This window comes from Etheostoma cragini, chromosome 6 (assembly GCF_013103735.1).
Source record: "Etheostoma cragini isolate CJK2018 chromosome 6, CSU_Ecrag_1.0, whole genome shotgun sequence".
In the NCBI taxonomy this organism is placed as follows: domain Eukaryota; kingdom Metazoa; phylum Chordata; class Actinopteri; order Perciformes; family Percidae; genus Etheostoma; species Etheostoma cragini.
The window spans coordinates 17226086-17248587 of NC_048412.1; the positions used below are offsets into that span (position 1 = coordinate 17226086).

General features: G+C 41.3%; 1 protein-coding gene and 1 long non-coding RNA gene across 2 annotated transcripts in view; both read left to right on the forward strand.

Moving 5' to 3' along the window:
- Positions 1 to 22502, forward strand: part of efna3b (ephrin-A3b) — a 56151-nt gene that overhangs the window by 6231 nt on the left and 27418 nt on the right. The window lies entirely within an intron of this gene.
- Positions 1042 to 18849, forward strand: LOC117946758. Its single transcript, XR_004657095.1, has 3 exons — positions 1042 to 1052; positions 16723 to 16727; positions 18736 to 18849. It is a non-coding gene; the product is annotated as an uncharacterized LOC117946758 (long non-coding RNA).

Below are 22502 nucleotides of genomic sequence, written 5' to 3' on the forward strand. Positions count from 1 at the left end.
GTTTTTTCCATGTTATGTCTGACACAAACTTAGCAAGGAAAAGATGTCAACATTTACAACAATAATTATTAAAACGATAAATGAATGGTGATTTTTAAGTTAATCTTAAATTGGCCAGATATTATTTAGGTGCAGTAAGTCGATGCAGGAAAGATAAAATAAAGTAAATAACATCACTGCTAGTGTTTCCCACAGGTTGGAATTTATTTTGGGTAGTCAACTTCAAGCAACAGGGAGGTGTAGCGTGGTGGGCTGCAGTGAATTCACATACGTACATTACTGCTGTGTTCTATCAGGCTTTTCCGTCAATGCTCAATTTTTGTTTGCATTTTTACTCGAAACGATGGAAGAATAACAATAAATACTGATTCAAAAACATCTGTGTGAGTGGGTCACACAAATACATTTTATGCAGAGGAAGTGTTGACTTTTATGACAATGTACTTGTGCTCAAATAAGGCTTTTTCTTGGACAGATAAACAGTAATTATAATGGTTTACACTATTTGACACTGCATGCCTTTTTTCTTGAACTTCTTTTAAATGTTAATGTGCATTAGTTAAAATAATGGTCGACACTGCTGTCGGCCTGTCTCAAATCAGAGAAAGCCACGAATGTACACACTTTAAGGAAAATGTGTGGTATTAGAGGTTGACAGTTGTTATGTCCCATTTAATTCAAGTATTTCTTTGTTTTTAACAAAGCTTAAATGTCATGCTTGGCGCAATATATCCCTCACAAAATCATAATGATTGAATAGTCAGTATCTTTGAATTCCTTTTATAGACTGTAGCTTGAAATAAAATGTTCTGATTTTAATATGATCACATTTGCCAAAACATTCATGTTTATCATATCAAATACCACCTGCTGGGAGCCCCTAATAGCTTAGAGCAGCTCTTCAGCTAAATGTTTATCAGTTTAAAAAAATGATAAAATGGCTTTATTGCTATGCCTAAAGTGATAACCAAATAGGCCCTAAATGTGAGACTTTTGTGTCAGTTAGGACTAGTTTCCCAATCAGAGATAGTTGATTAATATGTTTCAAAAATGTGGTTCTGGTGTGGAGTTCCCTATTCCACCTGCTTTTAAGAACATGCGATCAGTTCCATTGGACAGTCTAAATTACCCAAAGGTGTGTCGGAGACTGTGAGTGATTGCTCTTCTTGCTGTTCTTTGTGTTGCGGCCAGTCTCTCTCCTGAGTGCTGCTTGGACTGTCTGAAAATGATGAAAACCTTGTTTCAGGTGTTTGGACAATGCGGGCCTGAGTTGCCCAATTATTGTAACTTTCCAAAAAAACAGACAAGCTGGCACACCTGCGTCTTGGCCAGGTGTGCACAAGGTGTGAAAATGGGGTTGAGCTCCAAATGTGACACAAATTCTTTACCGGTCGCTTCCATGTTGGCAAAGGCAGAAAGGCTTTATGCTTTTGGAGAAAAGTTGTTAAACAAAATTTTGATCAGTCTCTAAACAACAAGATATGAGTCGCACAGATATGAGTCGCTAATACAGACTCTTTGTTCACCTCCACTGTACACAGATGCCCATTCTAAAGCTTTGTGGGACCACACCAGTATTTCTAACCGTAGCTACAGAACAGAGATCCATTTAATAAAGTGACTTTTGATTTCACACAAAGTCAAACACACCAATATTGGCTAATCCATTGGTGATTTCAAGATATTTGGTTGTCTGTGTTCACTGTTCTGCATATAACCGTATTATCCTAGGAAAGTGTTTGTTTGAGTAATGTAACTGCATATAAAGAAAATGTAGAGCTCACAAATAGATTAAATAGTGACACTAAAGTGACTTAACAGATATTTTCAGGACAGTTATCTTAATGATAAATTCTCAGAAATCACATTGCAATGAACAGGAGGAGCTGTGTCCGAGTCACACACTTCTCGTGTTGATTTAAGTTCAAATGCCGCCGTCTCAGGCCGATGAGTAGCTTTTTTTCCTTACAAATGATTGAATGAATGTCTTTCCTCGTTAGCTCTTTAGATTTTAGATAAAATGCGAGGCCAAACTTGAATTTATCTTTCCTACCCATGTATTAAATTTGAACAAACTGTCCACAGAGAACAAATCCCACAGCGATTGGCTAAAGGCAATACACAAAAACATTCAAATACACACACTCAGACGCACACACTCAATGTTGTTGTTGATATTAACATTATTCTCTGAGCCAACGCCTAAGCTCCAGCAGTGTAATCAGGTGCTAATAACAAGGCTGTGATGTTTACAAGCTGTTTCAAAGCGCTTTATGTATCTGTGTATGTGTGTGTGTGTGTGAGTAACTCTATTCCTCACAAGCGCTCTTGGGGCTTTTTTGGGGGGCGGAGAGGGGGGGGTACTAATAATGTAGCCTGTCAGCTCCTACACACACACACACACACACACACACACACACACACACACACACACACACACACACACACACACACACACACCAGATGCTCATATGGTGTGTTTGTGATGTGGCTAATGGTAGCAGCGTAGTGGCAGTCTGAGGCCATATGCTGAGCCTGATCACAACAGAGCAGAGTGGTCTAGTGTTAATAAACTTTACCGACATGACAATTAAGAATCCTCCGCATTAAGACAATACAGTCGCACGTGAAAATGCAGCTGTTTTCATCAAACACACTGGGAATCAACTGTCGCTGGCTAGGAAAGGACAGAGGAGCAGCAGGGAGGAGAGCTGCTGAATGTACAAGAAGAGTGTCTATTGTCACTGCTCGCTGGGCCGAATGATGCGTATTGTTGAGCTTTGATCATACATATTGTTATCGGTCCGTCAAGCCGTAAACAACTTCAGAGGTTTTGTTCCGATGGGTTTTCATAAGAAACAATTATGGCGAGATATGAGGAAGTCCTGACTGAGAAGGTTTGATTTAGCAGCCAGGAAGAGAAAAAGGCGAGGCTAGGTCCTCACTTCAGCAAACTGCCGAGGACACAGAATTATGCTTATTCCATCCACAGAGAGAGCGCGGCAGAGAGGGAGAGAGTCTTTAATTGAGGTTTTATCCATTTAAGCTGTCACTAAGAGGCCAACTCTGAAACCTTTTAACCACTCTCCTCTCAGTAATGACACAAATCAGAGAGGAAATGTGTCCGTGTCTGAGCGCTGGTGCGATTGTGTGCGGGTGCGTGTGTGTCCGCGCATGTTAGTGTTCGTGAAGCAGGAGGGTAATTATGCGGAAATTGGGAAATGGCTAAGTGAATTATGACCTTGTTTCAGCAGAAGGCTTTAATCAGTCCCAGCCTAGGCCAGGGAGGGAAGCAGAAATGTTCACTACACAAGCACTCTTCTCCTGATGGCAACAGCAACCAGTCAGGGAAACTGCCAACCAGCCTGATGTGTCAGTGGAAACCAGCCAGTCAGCCAGTAATTCATATGGTGATGGCCTTATTTAAAAGCCATTCTGCAAATGCATGTATGATCATGAAATAGAGGCTGACATAGTTTTAGTAAGTAATATAAAGTAATATTTGATTGCTTTTGTTTTAGTTGTCCGTTGTGTATTGTATCTGCGTGTGTGTGTGTGTGTGTGTGTGTGTGTGTGTGTGTGTGTGTGGCTGAGCAATACTTCAGAATCGTTATGTCGTAATGTTTAACGAAATTGTAACAAAAAGAATATTAGGGCTACAACTAACTATAATCGGTATCAATTCATCTACACATTATTTCTCAATCGATCGATGGTTTGTTCTCTAAAATCAGAAAATTGTCCAAATAACAGCTTGAATCCCCCAAAATATTTAGTTTACAATGATATAAAACAGAGAGAAGCCTTTTTGAGATGCTGGAAACAGAGAATGTTTGCTTAACAAATAGGTTTAACACTTTATTGATTAGCAAAATAGCTGCTAATTGTCCAATGAAAATTACAAAACTCTTTTTGCCCAAATGAATCATTCCAGGCAAATTAGATCAGTAAATCAGTTATCCATATTTTTGAAGAGTGCCGTCTGATGAAATGCATGCAGTACTTGCACAGAAAATTACTTACTGGATTATTTTCCATTTTTCAGAAGCATGGAAACCAAATAAATCTGTAAACTCACGTTTCATTGAAACAGTAGGTTAATGGCAGAAAACAATTTGCTTAAATGCCATGATTTTGATTTCAGCCAAACAGCCCTGCACTCCTCATGTGCATGACTTATCCGCTGTGTCTGAATCTGCCGACAGTTGTCTACAGATGGTTTCTTGTTTCTAAAGTGCACCTACCAGTACACACACAAAAAACTTCAAAAATTCAAACATCTGTCCCTGTGGACCGGTGCATGTTTACTCACGTGCGGTCTGTTTGCTGCAGGAAGCTTCATGCCTGATGGGGTAGAGAACTCGAAAAGTCATTGGATTAGGTATTATAAAAGTTACATTTTGCCTTCATAATCCTTGCTCAGGGTTTATGTGCGTTTACGTTAAGTGCATACATTTATGTAAATGTAGGGGCGCACATTGTCTCACAACCCCAGTAAGCCTAGCCTTAGACAGCTAAACTGCTTTATCTTAAAGGTAAAAAAGAAAAGAAAAAAAATGTAGCCCAATGGACACCAAAATGAAAATTGCAACTTATTTAATATCGTTGACTGATTGCAGGAGATGTTGCGCAGAACCGCGTTGTTTGAAGAATTTAGAATGGTTTGGCCAAGCACATTGTTGTGATTGATGACTGTGCAACATGTGGCTTATATTACCTGTGAAATCATTTACAATTTTGTTGTAACCCTGTTCTGTCTTTAATGTCTGTGTGTGTGTGTGTGTGTGTGTGTGTGTGTGTGTGTGTGTGTGTGTGTGTGTGTGTGTGTGTGTGTGTGTGTGTGTGTGTGTGTGTGTGTGTGTGTGTGTGTGTGTGTGTGTGTGTGTGTGTGTGTGTGTGTGTGCATGACTGCTAATGTGTGGATGGCCAGTGTGTTGGCTTGTATGTACCGCTGTCTGTTAGTGTGTCTCTGAGGGCCTTTGTCGGTTCTGGTCTGGCTGTCTATTTCTGTCAGGGTTGGATCAATGGCGTCCCACAGACACTGCACTCTCCTGGATGTTTCACCCTGTTCCTCCTCACTCTCTCTCTCCATGTATCTGTCGCTCTGCCCTCCCCTTCCATCCTCTGCCTCTTCGACTCCCCCACTTCCACTTCCGTCGGCTAGGGAGAGAGTTGTTCTCTGCAACACTTTTTCTTCTCCTGCTCATTGTTCTCCTCTGCATCACCATACTTCTCCCGAGTCACTCTTCAGATCAGACAAGGAGCTCTCATTGTGTGTGTGTGTGTGTGTGTGTGTGTGTGTGTGTGTGTTGCTGCTTCATTATGAAGAACCCCTGTTTTTGGCCAATTTGTGTTGATGTGCTGATTGCCAATATAATTTGGCAGCTCTCCTATGTTTTTTAAGAAATAGGTTTGTGTGTGAACAGAGTCTGTAACAATCAGTTGATACATTTATGATACCAGTGTACAGGAAATTAATTGACAATTAATCATTTTAAGCAAAATGACAAATATTCATTGGTTCAAATTTTTATAATATAATGACTTGCTGCTTTTCTCAGTTTTTATATTGTTGTATGTCAAACATGTTAGGGTTTTAGACCTAAACATGATAGTTGAAGGGGTCATCTTGAGCTGCTGGAAATTAGGGAGGGAGCTTTTTTCATTAAACAATTACGGTAATTATTTGATAGAGGTGAAAAATGATGAGTGATCCTGGATAACTAAAACAATATTCATTATTGTGGCTCTACTGTGACTAGAAGTGAGTAATACAATCATTTATCATAGTACACTGTAGGTAGTAGGTTGAAACAATAAGTTGATTGATTGATTAGTCAATGGGCTATATCTCCAAATGTGAGAATTTGTTACCTCCGTTGTTTTATATAATACAAAATGGGACATTTATCCATTTTTAATGGCTGGATAGACAAATAATAATCTGGTAAGTGCCTTAAAGGCATCACCCTGATTTATTGAGATACATAAAATAATTATGATTCTTCAAATGTCATTTTAAATTGCAATATGGATATAGATATCATCATACAAATTTTTTGAGGACAATTCTGTTGAAAGTACCAAAAATAAAATTCAAATCTAAACATTGTTGTGTAATAAAGTTTAAGGGATCAACAGTGTGCAGGAGTTTTTGGGATGGCACACAATTTTCTAGTGTACAAGAACTTGTACACTAGAATAGTATAGAAATTGTAATAGTTGTGGTAATTGTTACCTTCTGGAAATTCTATTGAGAAATCATTCGTAAATGAAATAATCAAATGGGAAAGTCTTTTTTTGTCTTTTCCACTGACAAATCCGGATACTTTATTATTATTATGGGAAAATACAATACAATCCATAAAGCAATCCTTGAAATTGATTTTTAACGTTGCCTGCAACGACAAATTTCTATATAATGTATATTGTCTATCCATCCAACATTATCTAAGGTGGAGTGTGTGTGTGGTTGTGTGTGTGTGTGTGTGTGTGTGTGTGTGCGCAGGATTGTAATCATACCATTGTGTTTTTGACCCTTGGTGGACAATGTGCAAATGCATTTACACGAGGGACAGCTGTGTCTTTGTGTGTACATGCGTGGGCACGGAGCAGAGTCAATTGTTGTCAATGGAGGGAGATAGAAAGAGGATGGCTGTCCTCAGTGCTTACACCCACACTGTCTGCAGGCTCTGCTTTCCCTTCCTACGCTCTGAGGCACAGGAAATTTGTGCCAGCACTGCTGTAGTAAGGCCGCATATGAATGAGTGTTTACCACCTCTCTCAGCTGCTGGAGGTGGATACGCACACGTCTTTATTTCACTTGTGTTATAGGGAGGGAGAATGTAGAAGATAGGAGTAGAAGGTAAAGGGGGGAAGGGGTGAATGAAGGATGTGGGAGTTGCAGGGTTGTTGTAATGAATGTACTGCAGTTAAAAAGAATTCTGTGTCACTTCCCGGGAGAGGGAGAAATAAAGGTGGTGGAGGGGGAGAGGGAGATGTGGGAGGAGAAGTTGAGAAATAGGATGTGTTGTGTTGATGGAGCAGAGTTCTTTGCATCCAGGCACCTAGTGTGTGTGTGTGTGTGTGTGTGTTTGGGAGGGGGCACAGTCTAAAAGCATACCACCCACACACATTACCCACATGTATTAGACCCATACATATGCATACTCTTGACTCTCCACCTCCTCTATCTCTCTTTCCCCCCTCTGTTTTCATACACAGAGACACATGCACACACACACACACACACACACACACACTCACAAATGCAGGAAAAACTTGTTTCACAGGGACAATCTCTGTCGTTACCTCCCACAGCTTCCTTAAGGGAGTACATTGTTATTTTCTCCCAGCCCTGATCAAATAAAGTGAGAACAAACACACACACAAACACACTCCGCATCACACAAACGTGTAGAATAACACTCACACCATACACTCCGTGATTGATTAAAGACACCCACCCATGCACTTGGGTTGTAAAATGTCGCTCACACAACATACACTCAGTATTTCACTCCCTTGAGTTGAATCTGAGCATATGTACTGCATCACAGGTTGCAATTCTCTACAGTATCAGTTCAGATAATCAAAGGCTCCATGACACTCTTCTCTTAAGGAGCGAATAGGGCTGCGGAGAGGCCGGCGGATAGGCAGAGAGACCAGTTAAACTCTGCGTTAGCCATATCTATGGGCCTCTGTTAGTGCTGGAAAGTAGAAAGAAAGAAAGATAGAGCACACAAAAAAAGACTAGACAGAGAAGAAAAAAAAATCATTGATGGAGGGCGAAAGGGAAGGAGGGGAGGGCACAGAAGAATAGAGAAAGGAGGGCCCTGCAGAACAGTACTGCCAAAACCGAGGTCAATTGTGATGAAAATGGCCGTTCACATGACCACAATAGCAGCTGAGTGACAGCACTAAAGCAGCATGGACGGGCTTATCCTGATCACTCAGGGCCTTGACTGGGGAAATCACAATGCCCTGGAGATCTGTCCTTTTTGGGCTTGGAGGATCACAGAGTGCCCACGGTCCCAAGCTTTGGCCCTGAAACGTTCCTGACATTACCATATAAATGCCGCCTCCGCTATTCCGCCAAGTAGCAGGGCGGATAGCGATAGTGCCTCCCGGTTAGCATCAGCCTGTGCCTTCACAAGGCTATTCAGCAGGGAGTCAATGCTAACTCAATGCTAAATGTGAATGGGAAGAAGTGTACGCTCAATCCTGTAGCGTGAACCCATGTCTGGCGGTCCATTCAGGCCAGTGTTGGTGTGTGTTTGAGTTTCTCTGTGTATCTCTTATTTATCTCTCTGCCCCATTTTTTATTTTTCACATTTTAAATTGTTATCACGTTTATCTGTTTTACATCTGTAGAGTATTGAACATTTAAAAAAAACTAAAAGTTCCTTGCTCTTCTTTACTTCTAAATAATAATTTTATTTAGATCAAGTTCCTCTACAGCAATGACAACATTTAACATTTCAGTTTGAGACATTTGGCTTCTTTTATTGCGTTATAGAAAAACACAAATCCTCAATCGCTCAATGCCAACTGGGTAAACATTTACTAATAAAAATCAGCATCGAACTAATCAAACCAGTTTTCACTTTGGAGATTAAGTAAAGCTCATCCATCCACTCATACAAATCATGCAATGTGCCTGAAAGCTCCAGAATAGCTATAGACCTTGTGGTAAGATTATTTTCTAAACTGCTGTTTCCAAGGTCCAGAACTAAAAACCAGCATGGACGAGAAGTCTTCAAAATGGGCAAACACCTACTGGGCTGGGTTGGACCGGCTGTTTCTTACTAAGTTTGGCGTAAATACTCGATAGTTTCAATCTAGTGATTTATCTACTAAATTAATGGGTAAGTATGTAGCTCTGTCCAATTGAAAGCAATCAACATTGTAAACAGGAAGTCAGTAGCACCCCAAGCTGTAGCGTAACATAGAAAAATAAGTTTTAGGACGCCAAACAATATATTAAACCTAACTGCCAATCCATTGTAAATGGAAACTTTATTTCATTTCTATATGAGTACTTGTAGTAATATGTGTTTAGAGATGGCAGTATTCATATTAGCAAGCAAAGGCCAGCATTGTCTGTTTGTTCAACAGTTATACTTGGCAGATAGCCTACAGTATGTACATTTTTAGAACCAACCTTGTACCACTTCCCTTTAAATATAAAACAGCAGATTTGAGGGTGTGTAAGAGAGAATGGTGTGAGAACAGGTTCCAACCTTCCCGTGTTGTAAGGATACATGATACTTACAGTAGATGGCCTTTAATATCATTACAATGCAATTAGAGATATTATATATTGTATATTATACAGTAAGAGTACAGGCCACAATGCGGTGTTAACCTCATTATTACACCATGGGGAGGAAATGGATGATCTGGAGAAGAACGGCTGGGTTTCAGTGATGAAAAAGAGATAGAGAGTGAGGAAGAAAGGAAGGAAGGATGGAAGGATTATATTGATGGCTAAAAGTAAAGGATGCAAGGAAGACAGGTGACATATTGGTCGTAAAATTCTTGCTTTGTCATTGGGAATCAGAGCCGAAGGGCAGGACTGATTTTGTTCTTGTTCTAATCTGTTCACACAAATGCGCGCACGCGCACACACACACACACACACACACACACACACACACGCACACACATACAGGCACATAGCCTCCAGCCTGCCACTGCGTATTGGCAGAGAGCTGAGAGGTTATCATGCGTCGTCAGGTGCCAGACTCTTGGTAGCAGGTTTGTCATTTGTAATTAGAGAGTAAAGGAGAGCTGGCTTGTTTTTCCTTACCTCTCTCCTATTCTCTGGCTGAAGGCTGTCTCTGGGTATCGACAGACAAGTGTCAACACACACACACACACACACACACACACACACACACACACACACACACAAATACATGCACTGACACACGTTTGATGGGCCAAGTTTGATTCCATTAAGTGGAGTTTGTCAGTTAGTCAGTGAAGTGTTGGGATGAATGCTGATGACCAGACAGCGAATCCCACCGAGCTAAACAGGATCTAAAGCAGCCTGTTCAGACACTCACAACACTGAGGGTGACTGAGCAGTGGCAGGCTTAACTATGATTATTTTATGTCACACACACAAACACACACACACACACACACACACTATCTGGTGTTGTATGGCTATGTGGTCACGGTCCATGCGGCTCTGAGTTCTGGTCACGGTTAAAAAGGCTTCCTTCTGGAGAGGAGGGGGAGAGTGAAGTCTTAAGACGGAGATGGGGAGGGGGGGATGGAATAAGAGGAGCAGGAGATAATAGGAGAGGGCTAACAGTGGGGGTGGAGGGCTGGGATGGCCCAAAGAGGGAGTGAAAGGGGGAAGATAGAGGCTGAAGGTGGGTTTTCAGAGTATGAAAGCCTGCGTGCCTCCTTTCCTGTGCCATTGATCTATTCTAATGCTAAGTGTGTAAGGCTGGGCCTCGACTGGTCTCTGGGAGAGACAAGCCTTTGATAGGCACAACCAAGCACTGGGACAGACCCCTCACATGCCATTCATATGCATATCTTTCTGTGTGTGCATGTCCACACTTTTTTTTTGCTATTTAAGTAACTGTTTTCTTACCATTTGCACCAGTGGTAGATTGGTCTAATTTCCATGTCAATGTGGCAATGTTTTAGGCTGTTTTGAGCATAGCACGCACTAATCCTAAATTACCCCTTAGAACATGCTGGTGGATGTTTCTATGATTTTTCATGGAACTTGCACATGCAGCGTATTGTGTGTGGTCGCGGTGTAATGGACCACATCTGATCATAATTGTCCATCTGCAGAAGAGGGCAAAGAGCAGAATCTCAAAGAGAACTACATCTCACCAGCCTGTTCAGAAGTTGTGAGTGTGTGTGTGTGCATACATGCGTGTGTATGTGTTTGTCTGTGTGTGTGTGTGTGCCCTATAAACTATGTGTGTAAAGAGATGGCGCTCTGTTGTGCCGATTGCTTTGTTTGCCATGTGTTCCGGTCCCTGACCGATTATAGCATGAAATTCCACACACATTGTATAGCAATGGGGAGTCTCACATGTGGACAGGCACACACAAATAGGCAAACACCCACAATATCACACCAAAGCGAGAAGTTAGAGAGGGCTGTTAATGAGTGTCGGAGACAGAAAGGGAGCGGGACTGTCGTGGTGTCAAGGCTTTGTGACAGATGTTAGTTGTAAAATGCCTTGCTCACAGGTTCATTGTTATGAAAAAAGTAGCGGTCAAATTCAGCAAGATTGATGACATTCTTGCTTTCTTTCTCTTTTTTTCACACGCACACACACACACACACACACACACACACACACACACACACACACACACACACACACACACACACACACACACACACACACACTTGAATTTAAATCATTTTAAATTTGCATGTACTTCCTGGTTTGAATGCCTACCAAACAGCACAGAGTAAATTAATACGAGTAATTCTGAACTTGGGCCATAGGTCTCATATATTGTAGCTAGATCACAATTTGTTGAGCTCAACTGGCTCCCTGTTGAGTTTCGTGTTACAACTGTACCCAATTTTTTTGTCGTGCCTTATAACTAAGGTAAAGGAAACCCACAAGGTTTACACGCATGGGCAGCATATCTGACCTGTGTCCTTATAGATTTAAGACAGCGTTAGGGAAAGGAACCTTTGCCTGTTTAGGGGCAGTTCAGTGGAATAAGTTAGGTCGGCAACAGTCATTTCCACACTGAACCCTTTCAAAAAGACAGCCAAGGCCTGGTAGTTAAAGACGGGTCGCGGAATAGAACAAAAGGCAAATTATCGTTTTCATTTTTATTTATTTAAGAAAAATGTTGTATCATGTCAATGTTTATTATGCACTCTTTAAGTGTCTTGTCTTGCCTTGATGTTATGTGTTGAGGACCACATTGGACTTTATTGCGTTTTAATCCTCAATTGTATTTGATGTCTTTTCCTGTGTAAGGCATTCTTAATGCAATTAAATAAATCTAATTAAATCAAATCACACACACACACACACACACACACACGCACGGTCCTAATCCATCTCCTGAGCCTTGGAGAGTCTTTCCCATTACTGACCCTTCCTACTCACATTTGTTCTTCTACTTCAACCTCCTCTCACTCGCAAACTTCACGCATTTCTATGTATCTATCTGTGTGTGCATGCGCTGTGCATGTGAGCGTATGTGTGTTTTTGCGAGAGGTAGGAAGGTGGGGGAGTGTGTCATAGAGTGCTCATCTTTACACTTTCATTGCCTCTCTCTTTCTGCTCAAGATATGATGGATGTTTCAAAACAGAGCGAAGCCTGAATATCAGTGCCAGCCACTGATGTTGCTTTCACCTCTTGAGTGTGTGTGCGTGTAGGTGTGTGTGTGTGCTTAGAGGCACTGGAGGTTATTTGATCTCATTGTGTTGTTGGAGAGGATGCTGCTCTCTTGCTTTATGACCGTCGCTGTAGGGAGATATTCAGCTTCACCTGCCTCTCCTCAACAATCCATCATCCCTCTCTCGGCAGACAAACGCACTCCACTCATCTTATTACTTCCTCTCACACTCTCAGAAACATTTAAGACTTTCTCTCGCTACCTCGCACTTACACATGCCTTAACGCATGCACATATTCTCAGACTCCACAGTTTTCCCCATAAGCTGGGTGAAACGAGCAAACTGTCTGTGTGTTTGTCTACAAATGAGTGACGAAGTGAGTGTGTGCGTGTGCTATAATTCTGATAGTGTTTCTGCAAGTGATTATAAGCCGATGCAGCGTGAAAGCAATGCAGCTCCTTCGTTAAGATGTTAAGTGTGTGGCAAACTGAACAGGGACGAGGACTCAGCTAATGACTGTTTCTGCACACTTCATCAGATTGCTCACCCGCAATATTGCCTCATATCACTCTCTGGCACCATTGGCGTTTAATAGCGTGTGTGCGTTTGATAGTGTTTGCGTGCGCGTGTGTATGTCTGATTACGACGTATATTGCTTTGTAGAGCCATTACAGTTTAATAGGCGTAGTGGAATGCACGGTGCGTTAATGCTCCAGCAACATGGAGTAATGACATAATAAAACAATTAAATATGGTGGAGGAGAATTACTTTTTGAACAAGCCGCACCTAGAAACAATTTGGGCTGAGACGGAATAAACAGAAAGTACAGATTGCGCTTATTAGGCTCTACCTCTCTCTTTCTCACTCTCTGCTAATTCATAGACTGATGAAGCAAAGAGAAATTCTCCTTGGAATTAGAGAGAGGGGATCTCTGAGTGATTATGTGCACATGTACGTGAGCGTGTTGTAATGGGAGGTAATGGGTTGCCCGAGAACACATCACAGTTTTTAAATTGAGAGCTATGTATATCCATTATTGATCAGTCGTTTGATTATTCGTTTAGATTAATTGTTTAGTATCCAAGGTGTCTGAAAATTGTGAAAAATGACCATGACAATCTCTCAGAGCCCGATGTAGCGTCTTAAAATTGATTTTTTTATTTTTATTTTGATGGAAAGTTCAAAGCCCAAAGCTATTCAATCACAGTGATATGAAGTAGTGGGGAAGCTGATATTTAGCTGGAAAAAGCAGATGTGTGGCATTGTTTTTGATAAATGATGAATTGATATCTGAATCGAAGGAACATTTCTATAAATTGACCAATCTTTACAGCACTATTCAGATAATCAATTTGGGGTTAAAATTCACAATAAATAGATCAGCAGTGTTGCATTAAATCCTTTAAAAATCATCAATTATTCTTTCTGTCCTGTCTTTCCCTTTTCAGAGCATCTGCGTGGGTTTCCCTTTGGTGCTCTGGTTTCCTCAGCAGTCCAAAATCCTGCGTGTGTTGGAACTTGTAGTTGGGCCTATAGTTGTGAATGTGGGTGTCCTACGGGTGTACCCTGCCGCCTGCCCATTTTATGCTGGGATAGACTCCAGTCCCCGTCCCCTTGCAGTGGAAAAGAATGTATTTAAAAAATGGATGGATGATGGAATTTTTTTGTTGTATTTCAGCTTGTGTTGGGCTTAAATCCTGCCCTCTAGATTCTTTCAGGAAGAAGGGTTCAAGTCCGTAGGTTGGATAAAAGAACGTTCATTCCAATAGAATAGATATTCCAGAGACAGAGTTACAGCGAATATGCATCCATAGCTCTCCCCAAGTTTGTCTAACTCTTTAGCCCTTTCTGCTTGATCTTATGTGCACAGGGAGGGGGGGGGGCAGTTCAGTTGCTACCGCGTGACATGTTTGTGTGCTGTGTTTTGTCTCCATAAGGTTAATGTCTAGCAGAGCACGGCCTGCACAATAGATAACCGGTCTCAGACTGCTAATGGAGAGGATCTTCACCCAAACACGGGACATGTCCCTAACCACCCTTGGCCCTGCTTTTCAGAATTGACACACTCGGCACCGCTATGGTACCAAAACAACTTCTCATAAGGTCACAGTGAACCATGAACTACATGTTTCTTATTTAGAAGTGAACCTAATAATCACACTGACACCAAGCAGACTATGTGTAATGCTTTTGCTCTTCAGCTCAAAATATATTGAATTGAACACACATGATTAATATAATGCACTACGTGAATATAATGTTTATGAGCACACATGATAGGAATACATTTTATTCCAACACTTGTTAGATCATTGTATTGTAATCCACGGGAGAAGCCATTGTACCAATTTTACATTGATTATTACAAGTTATTCCTCTTATTCTACATGAAGCCGTCAATAAGGAAACACCAGTGTTGTTATCTTATTTCACATTTTCCCTAAATGTTGTCAAATGAATGTTTCATAACGGGAATAATGGAGTATTTTTTGAAGTTCATGGACACATTCATGAAAGAAACAAAAGTGTTTTCTATTGGCCTAACATATTTTAATGAGTTTTACTTTGAAGAAGGAGTAACTTTACAAAATAAATAGTTACTAATTTTTGATAGCTAAGTAACGTAACTAGTTAATCTGAAAGTGTGCGTGTGTGTGTGTGTGTGTGTGTGTGTGTGTGTGTGTGTGTCTCATGAAGCACTGAAGCACTTAGCAAGTGTTTTTTAGGTGAGGTACTAGTTAAAAACAAGGCAACAGTTAGCAGTACGCCTCTCTCACAGCCAGTCAGAATTAAACAGTTTCCTGTTGCATGTCTGTGTCATTTTGAAAATATAAAAAGAAATAACACAAATGAGCCTTGCGATCTTGTCCCAAAGTAAACTAACAGATTAACAAACAGAAGTAGAACAATTAAGGTCAGACCTCCACCCAGATTCAGTGTGGGCGACAGCCATATGTGTATATCCGTGTTTAAATGCTGAACTGTTTATGTGGTGGGAAGTGTGGGGGTCTGTGTAACAGTAAATTCTCTGACTCACCGACCAGACTGCAAATCACCGGGAAATTCGTCGATTTTTATGTAGGTGTTTGTCTAAGAGTCTTCTTCTTCTTCTTCTTCTGCTTCTTCTTCTTCTTCTTCCTCTCTATTTGTCCTCTCTCACATGTGTCTTTATGTAATCGTTTCTAGGGATCTGTTGAGAATTAGTGATCGAAAACCCATTTACAGAGGTTACCTGCATAAAGTCAGCCTATGTCTGCTGTGAAATCGAAACCTTACCCTCTGCCACTCTCTCCCTTTCTCCTTCTTTTTTTCGCCCCACTCTCAAACAGTGTCTCCCTCAACCTCTCTCTCAGAGGGGTCACGGCTGCACAATGCAGGAGCGATAAAAGCAGAGATAAGATGATTGGGAAGAAATGAGGGAATTTGTTAAAGAGAGAAGGTTGGACAGAGAGGTCGTTAGTGAGGAATAAAGAGCAGACAGTGTTGAGGTGAAGCCACATCTGATGGAGGATGAAGAGCAAGGCCACATAAAGGTGTAGGTTCAGGTTTTATTGTTGCACACCAAGCAGATGATTTTCACCCTAAAGATGAAGCTTTTTGGAAATGCTCTTAAAAAATTGATACATTCAAAAACAATACATTTGGTCTTAAAACATTTGAGTGCCACTTTTCAGAGATATGGTCAAGGGCTGGGCGATAACTTGATGATGATGGTGATTCAGTTTTTTGAGATATTGCGGTTCTAATTAATCAATTTTTTTGAAATTTGTCAGTGTGAGATATTTATTGAAAATAAATTTAGTTCAGTATATTTACTGCCCGCCACTATATTTGGGTGTTTGAGTGTGAAATATACACAGTTTATAGCACCCTAAACCATTCCCAAGATGGAGTGAATGTATTGTCCATAGCAATATCAATCACACAATGTAATGTGTCACTTTTTATGGATGCTAAAAAAAAAGTCTTCTGTCAGTGACAGCACAAAATGATGATTCATGATTATCCAAAATCTTGTTTTATTGCTCACTGTAAAGTAAACCGCTTGAGTGATTATTATAGAGGGAGTAATGAATAAATAAGTTATTTCAGACACAACCCAAGATGTAGTTTAAGTGAATCAACCTATGTGGACTCTCAACACAATTACTTTGCGGGAATGGTGTTGTATTCATCACAATATTAATTTGATCCATATTACACAGTACATCAGACATGCAGGCAGCAACATTAGGCATAGAAGTCTCTGTGACTGTTCATTTTTGTAAACCGACATAGCTGAGGATGCTAAACAGACACATATTTACAGTCATGTTGTCAGATGATGCACAAATACAAAGTAGTGTGATTTGATTGAGGGTGTAATTAAAGCTGCAGTGGAATCATCAAACCCTAACTCAGGCCTTGGTTGCAACATGTAGCATTTATAACCTTCGATCCCTGCTAACTTAGGTGTTGATTTTGTATTTTGTAATGAGTCATTTTGTACCCACCACTTTTTTTGAAAACCTCAAGCTCAACTTAGTTAAAAAATAAAGCTCATAACACATATAATTCTTGAGTGCCAGATGCCAACAAATCCACAAAAATGTCTATTCCCACAGGGCAGGCACAGACACAGCCGTTCTGCTGCTGCTGGCTACACGCTTCTTTCCTTTCGTAGCTCCTCTCTCCCGTGTCATGTCACATTGTCTTCATGGATTCCTGAAGCAGAACATAGTGGGCCATATGTCCAATGGTTTTTGGAAACTTAAGGCGTTCTTCTTCATAACACGTGTTGGACATCATCACATTTGTGTATTTCGTTTTTATTCATTTACATTAGTAAGCTACAGGACAGCGTTTTTCAAAACATGACCCGGCACAAGAAAAAAAGAAAAAGAATGCATCTCTGTCCCCAGCCCATTTCAAACCAAACTGACGCCCATGACGGCTAAGTATTACCTTGAAAAGCAGACGATAAAGTAGAGGAACAATTTTGTGTTGAAAGAAGAAGGATGAAGAAGAAGAACAATGAAAGAGAAGGATGAAGAAGAGATTTAGCTGGTTCCCCCCCAGCTTACAAATATGGAAGCCTGTATCTGCATTTGGTCATGGTAAAAGTGAGTGAGAAAGACAGATAGGAAAAGATGGGTCGGAGGGGAGGTGAGAGTATGTTTTTAAATTATGCTTGGCGACCAATAGGGGGGTTGTGGTTTGGGGATTTATGGTTAGAAATAGCATGATGTGACCACAAAAGTATGAAAAACGGGAAAATGCTGTGGGGAAGTGGTTTGGACCTGTAGCAAGGAAAACTGTGAGTGAGTAAAGTGACAGAGAGGGTCATTGTACGAACGTGAGAGAGAGTGTGAGAAGGAAGAAGAAGAGCCATGAATGAGTCAAAGTAGCAATAAACTGGAGCTGGGCAAAGGAGGACGAAAGAGATGTGTTAGGAAGAGGGGCGAGACAATGAAGGGAAAGAGAAGCAGAAGAGGGAGACAGAAAGTAAGTGTAACTGTAACAGAGTCTGACACAAAGCTCCAACCTAAGCTAATAGGCTGTCTATTAATATCTCTTGCTAATGACTGCCACTCCCCATCACAGAATAGCAGAGAGTGTAATCCCTATTCATCAGTTTTTAACTTTTACTTCCTGAATAATGATCCTGATAAAGTCTTTAAATATGGAGGAGAACAGAGCGACCTGCTGAGTGATAATCTTTTTTTAAAAAGGACATAGGAGCTGTAGTAGCCCAGGCTCAGTAAGAAGAGACCGGCTTTAAGGCTGGAGGGTTGCTGGTTTGAGTCTCCAGTCCAACAAATAGTAGGGGACATTGATTGAGTAACCAGCGACCAAAAACAGCACCCTGTTAACAGAATAGTTTGACATTTTGGGATTGGGGATTTTCTTCCTGAGAGATGAATGAGAAGATTGTTGCTACTCACTGTGACACTACAGCCAGCAGACCTTAGCTTAGTTTAGCTTTAAGACTGTGAACAGGGTAAACCGCTAACCTGCCTGTTCCAAAGGTAACATACTACTGCCTCTAAAGCTCTCATGCTAGATTTGTTTAATCTCGGCAAAAACACAAGACATAAGTTTTAACTTTTGGACAGGGTCAGGCTAGAAGCTACTTGTTTTGGATTTCTTCACTTAGTGCTAATGTTGGTCTAAACAGCCTAATGCGCTTCTCTCACTTAGCAAATACTGCTTTTATGGCCTTCGGCAAAGCACTTAAAGGTGCAGTGTAAGACTTGCATAACTAATTTTCTGTCATATTTGCGTGTCTAACTGCGTGTCAATCACTGCTCATACGCACGCATTTCAAAATTCATAGCGTCCTTTGCCTACGCCTTCCCCTTGCAGAAGCTGCAGATAGGTTTCCCCCCACTCTGTTGTCCACAGATCTCCTTTGTGGGGGGAGGGGCTTAGGAGACCGTTTTGGGCTTTAGTGGAAAGGGGGTAGGGATTGAGAAGTTGTCAATTTTCAAATTTTTGGGCTAAGTCCTGGCTCTTTGCTTTCCTAGGGCACCTTTAAAGTAGGAATCCAATGGGAGTTTTTTTTTTCTATCTCCCATTTTTCATTTCTTTATTGTTAATTCTGTTTTAATTTGCAAAGTTAAATACATTTTTAAATACTTCTTGCGATACTTCTCAGGCTCATTAATTCTCATTCAATTGCAAACAGCACGGAAATTCTTAGCGACGTCTAATTCAGTCAGTGAAGGTAATCAGTCAGTGTGAATGAGAAGCCAATAATTGTTTTTTTCAAGTGTTGCATCAGCACACTTGCACCAGGCAACACCGACTGCACTGCAAAAACAGATCATTTGACCTGAAGTTTGGGTTTTACTAGTAGTCGGATTTCCTCTCTTTCTTCTCTTAAAAAGATGGTGGACCTCAATTTATAGGCAGCGGGCAGGAAGATAGAGAAGGCAAGGATTCATTCATGTCAAATTAAGAAAAATACAAATCTATTGTTCATCTCAAAAGATGGTTTAGAGTCTGCCTTCAGGAAAAGCTTTTGCTAACACCTCAAATCTATAGACAAGCCAAAGCAAGACACGTGCTGGTCAATTAAATCAAGATTTCACAGCTTATAACAGACATCTAGGCTACTCGTATATTTATTTAGTGTTTGTTTTACAAAAGCACTGGAAGGCAATCACGAGTATTGCTAGAGACTGCAGAAAATGAGAAATGTGCAATCAAGGTGGAGTTTTCCTCCACCCTGTGTGAATCCCATCAGTATGCTCTTTTACCAGCAGAAGACTCTCACTGGAGAATTAAAGTGAAAATGTCAATATGCACACGGTCCAATGAAAGGGACAATGCTAATAAACAGTGACCAATTAGCCTTTACCCTTCACCTCCCTTTTCTTTGCTGCTTGCCTTTCATTGGGTTCTTTTTAATTCCCAGAGTTCCTTTTCCTGCATCCTTTCCTTTCTCCTTAATTCCTCCCACGTCAAGGCCGGGAAGAGATGTAAGGTTACAAAGTGAGACAGTGGAGTCAGTGCAACACGTTTTTTTGTTAAGTGGGATGTCTTTGCTCAGCCAAGCATCATTGTATGCGACACACGTTCCGATTAATGACATCCACACAGGATGCAGTTGTGCGTCTACCTCATCGGGCTACCCTGGAAAGCTTTCCCCTCTGAGAACCAGTTCAAATGTCCTTGATAACCGAGGGTCTTGATTGATTTTCAGCACATCAGCTGGATGTCGGAGTGTGGCAGAGGTCAAGAAACCAAATCGTTCCTTCCTCTGCTTCTTTCTCTAGACTGCCTGTCCGCCTCTCTCCTTTTTTTCGGCATATTTTTGTCTTAAAACATACTCCCCGTAGATTCGACCCTTGACACACACACAGACACAGAAATAAGGGTATGCAAAAGTCAAAACACACACACACAGTAATAGTTTTGTTTTCTCTCTGGCTGCCCCAGTTTGCTACTTGTACAGTGGTTATGTAAAGACAGGACAAGTGTGTTCTCACTGTCACTGCTCACACACACACACACACACACACACACACACACACACACACACACACAACACACATACTGTATAGTAGCATTGTCATGTCATTGTCAAATGGTGCATTAAGCCCTCTGTAACGGGCGGTGAGAAAAGCAGTGAGATGTGTAAACGACATCTTATAGGCACAGTTTTGCCGGAAAGACATGATGGTGGGACATCATTCTCCCTCTCCGCCATAACGGCCGCGCAGGGAGTGAGGCTTGGAGTGGGGGGGGGGGGGAGGAGAAAGTGTGTAAGAGAGGACAATAAACAAATTGAGAAAGAGAGAAGCGAGAGACAAGGGGGTAATAAAGGGAAGGCATAGACACGAAGGCTGACACTGCACATTCCTACTCAGTGGGAGGCCCAAAGTGTTGTGTGTTTCTTACACCTCTGAAGTTTCTTTGTCTATTATTAGTCTCACATAAGACAACACTGTTTGTGTGTGTGTGTGTGTGTGTGTGTGAGACACGTATCTGGACCGTCTGCTGCTGCATTAACTGGCATGTAGAAGACCTTTAGAGTCACCAGGGTGGTATAACACACGGACAAATGCCTGCTACATATAAATGAACAGCAATCTGTTCCTTGTTACAGCTCGTATGAGTCACTGTAACAGAGCAGTGCCTCTGTCAAAGGGCCAGACACACATGCACACACATACAGCGCATTAGCCAAGCTTGAAGGTATTTGCTGCTGGAAACACCAGTACAGTCCCCCCTCTCCCCTAAATTTCAGCTGAGACCTCTCGCTCCATCTTTTTCTCCCTTTCTGACCACCTCCATCCATCTCTCGCTCCTTTGTTTCACATGTCACTCACCCTTTCATACTTTTTTGTCCGTTTTACCACCAGCTTTCTGAGCAGGAACATGCAAGTCAGGGTCTGTTTTTGCAATCAGCACATAAACCAAGACAACATCAGTGATACGGTAGCATGTGCACACGCAGACACACAACATAAACAAGGATTTAATTTGTGTGTTTATGCAAAGCCAGCATTTACTAGTCAAACCAGCCGACCACGACCAATTACAACCAACTCAATTACTTTCTACATGCAACACTTGATATCGAGAAAAGGTCTGCTTAGACCTCAGTGAACAATGCTGCGATTCAAACAAGCACATGCGGATGATTGTGTGTGCAGGGGTGTGTGTGTGTGAGTGTGAATGTGTTAGCTGACCTGCAGGTTATTCCCTGGTTGGCTCATCGTCATGTCTGATTGGCTGACTGCCGGTTTCATCAAATTGCACCAGAGACAGAAACAGACCTTATGGCCTCTCACCCACAGGTCTCTCTCTCTGTCTCTCTCTCTGTCTGTCTGTCTCTCTCTCTCTGTCTCTCTCTCTCTCTCTCTCTTTCTTTCTCTGTGTCTCTCCGTCCAATGTTGGCTGACTTTGGTTTTGTCTGGCAGGCCAAGCTGTAGGGAAGCACTTTGATTAAAGAGACAGAACAAAAGCTCACACTGCCATCTTTGAAGCAGCTGTCCTGACAGTCTCACGCGCACACAGATAACACAAACACACACACACACACACACCCACACACATGCCATACAAATTCAAGTGGATACACAAACCTACACACACACTCGTAGGCAAACACATATGAGGGCACGTCAGCCTGCAGGAGCAGCTGTGACACCTGCAAATGTGTCTGTAACCTGTCTGCTTCTCACACGTATTAGCAAATAAATATATTTTTTATTATCTGCTCAACACACACACACACACACCATCTGCTTATTATCTCTTTTTTAACCGCTAATGTTGCTTCATCTACATTTGTTCCAATTTCAGAAGGTGTTCAGAGCAGACAGTCAAAACAGCCAAGTCTCTTACAAATTACGTTCCCATACAACTGAATTCCATCCTCTATTACATTTTTGGGGGAAACATATTTTTGTCCCGGGTTTTGTTTGTTTTTGATTCATCACAAATATGTGTCTAATCAAAGTCTGTGTAGGGAGGAGGTCAGGGTGATGGCTACAGTATGTCAAACAACATGACCTAGGAGGCCACTGTTCCTTACTCACATATCATACATCACATATTTATGTAACATACTTCATTTATGTACGTGACTTAAGTAACTTAAAAAACATACACATTGTAATCCAAATCATGAACTTTTCCTAAGTCTAACCAAGTAGTTT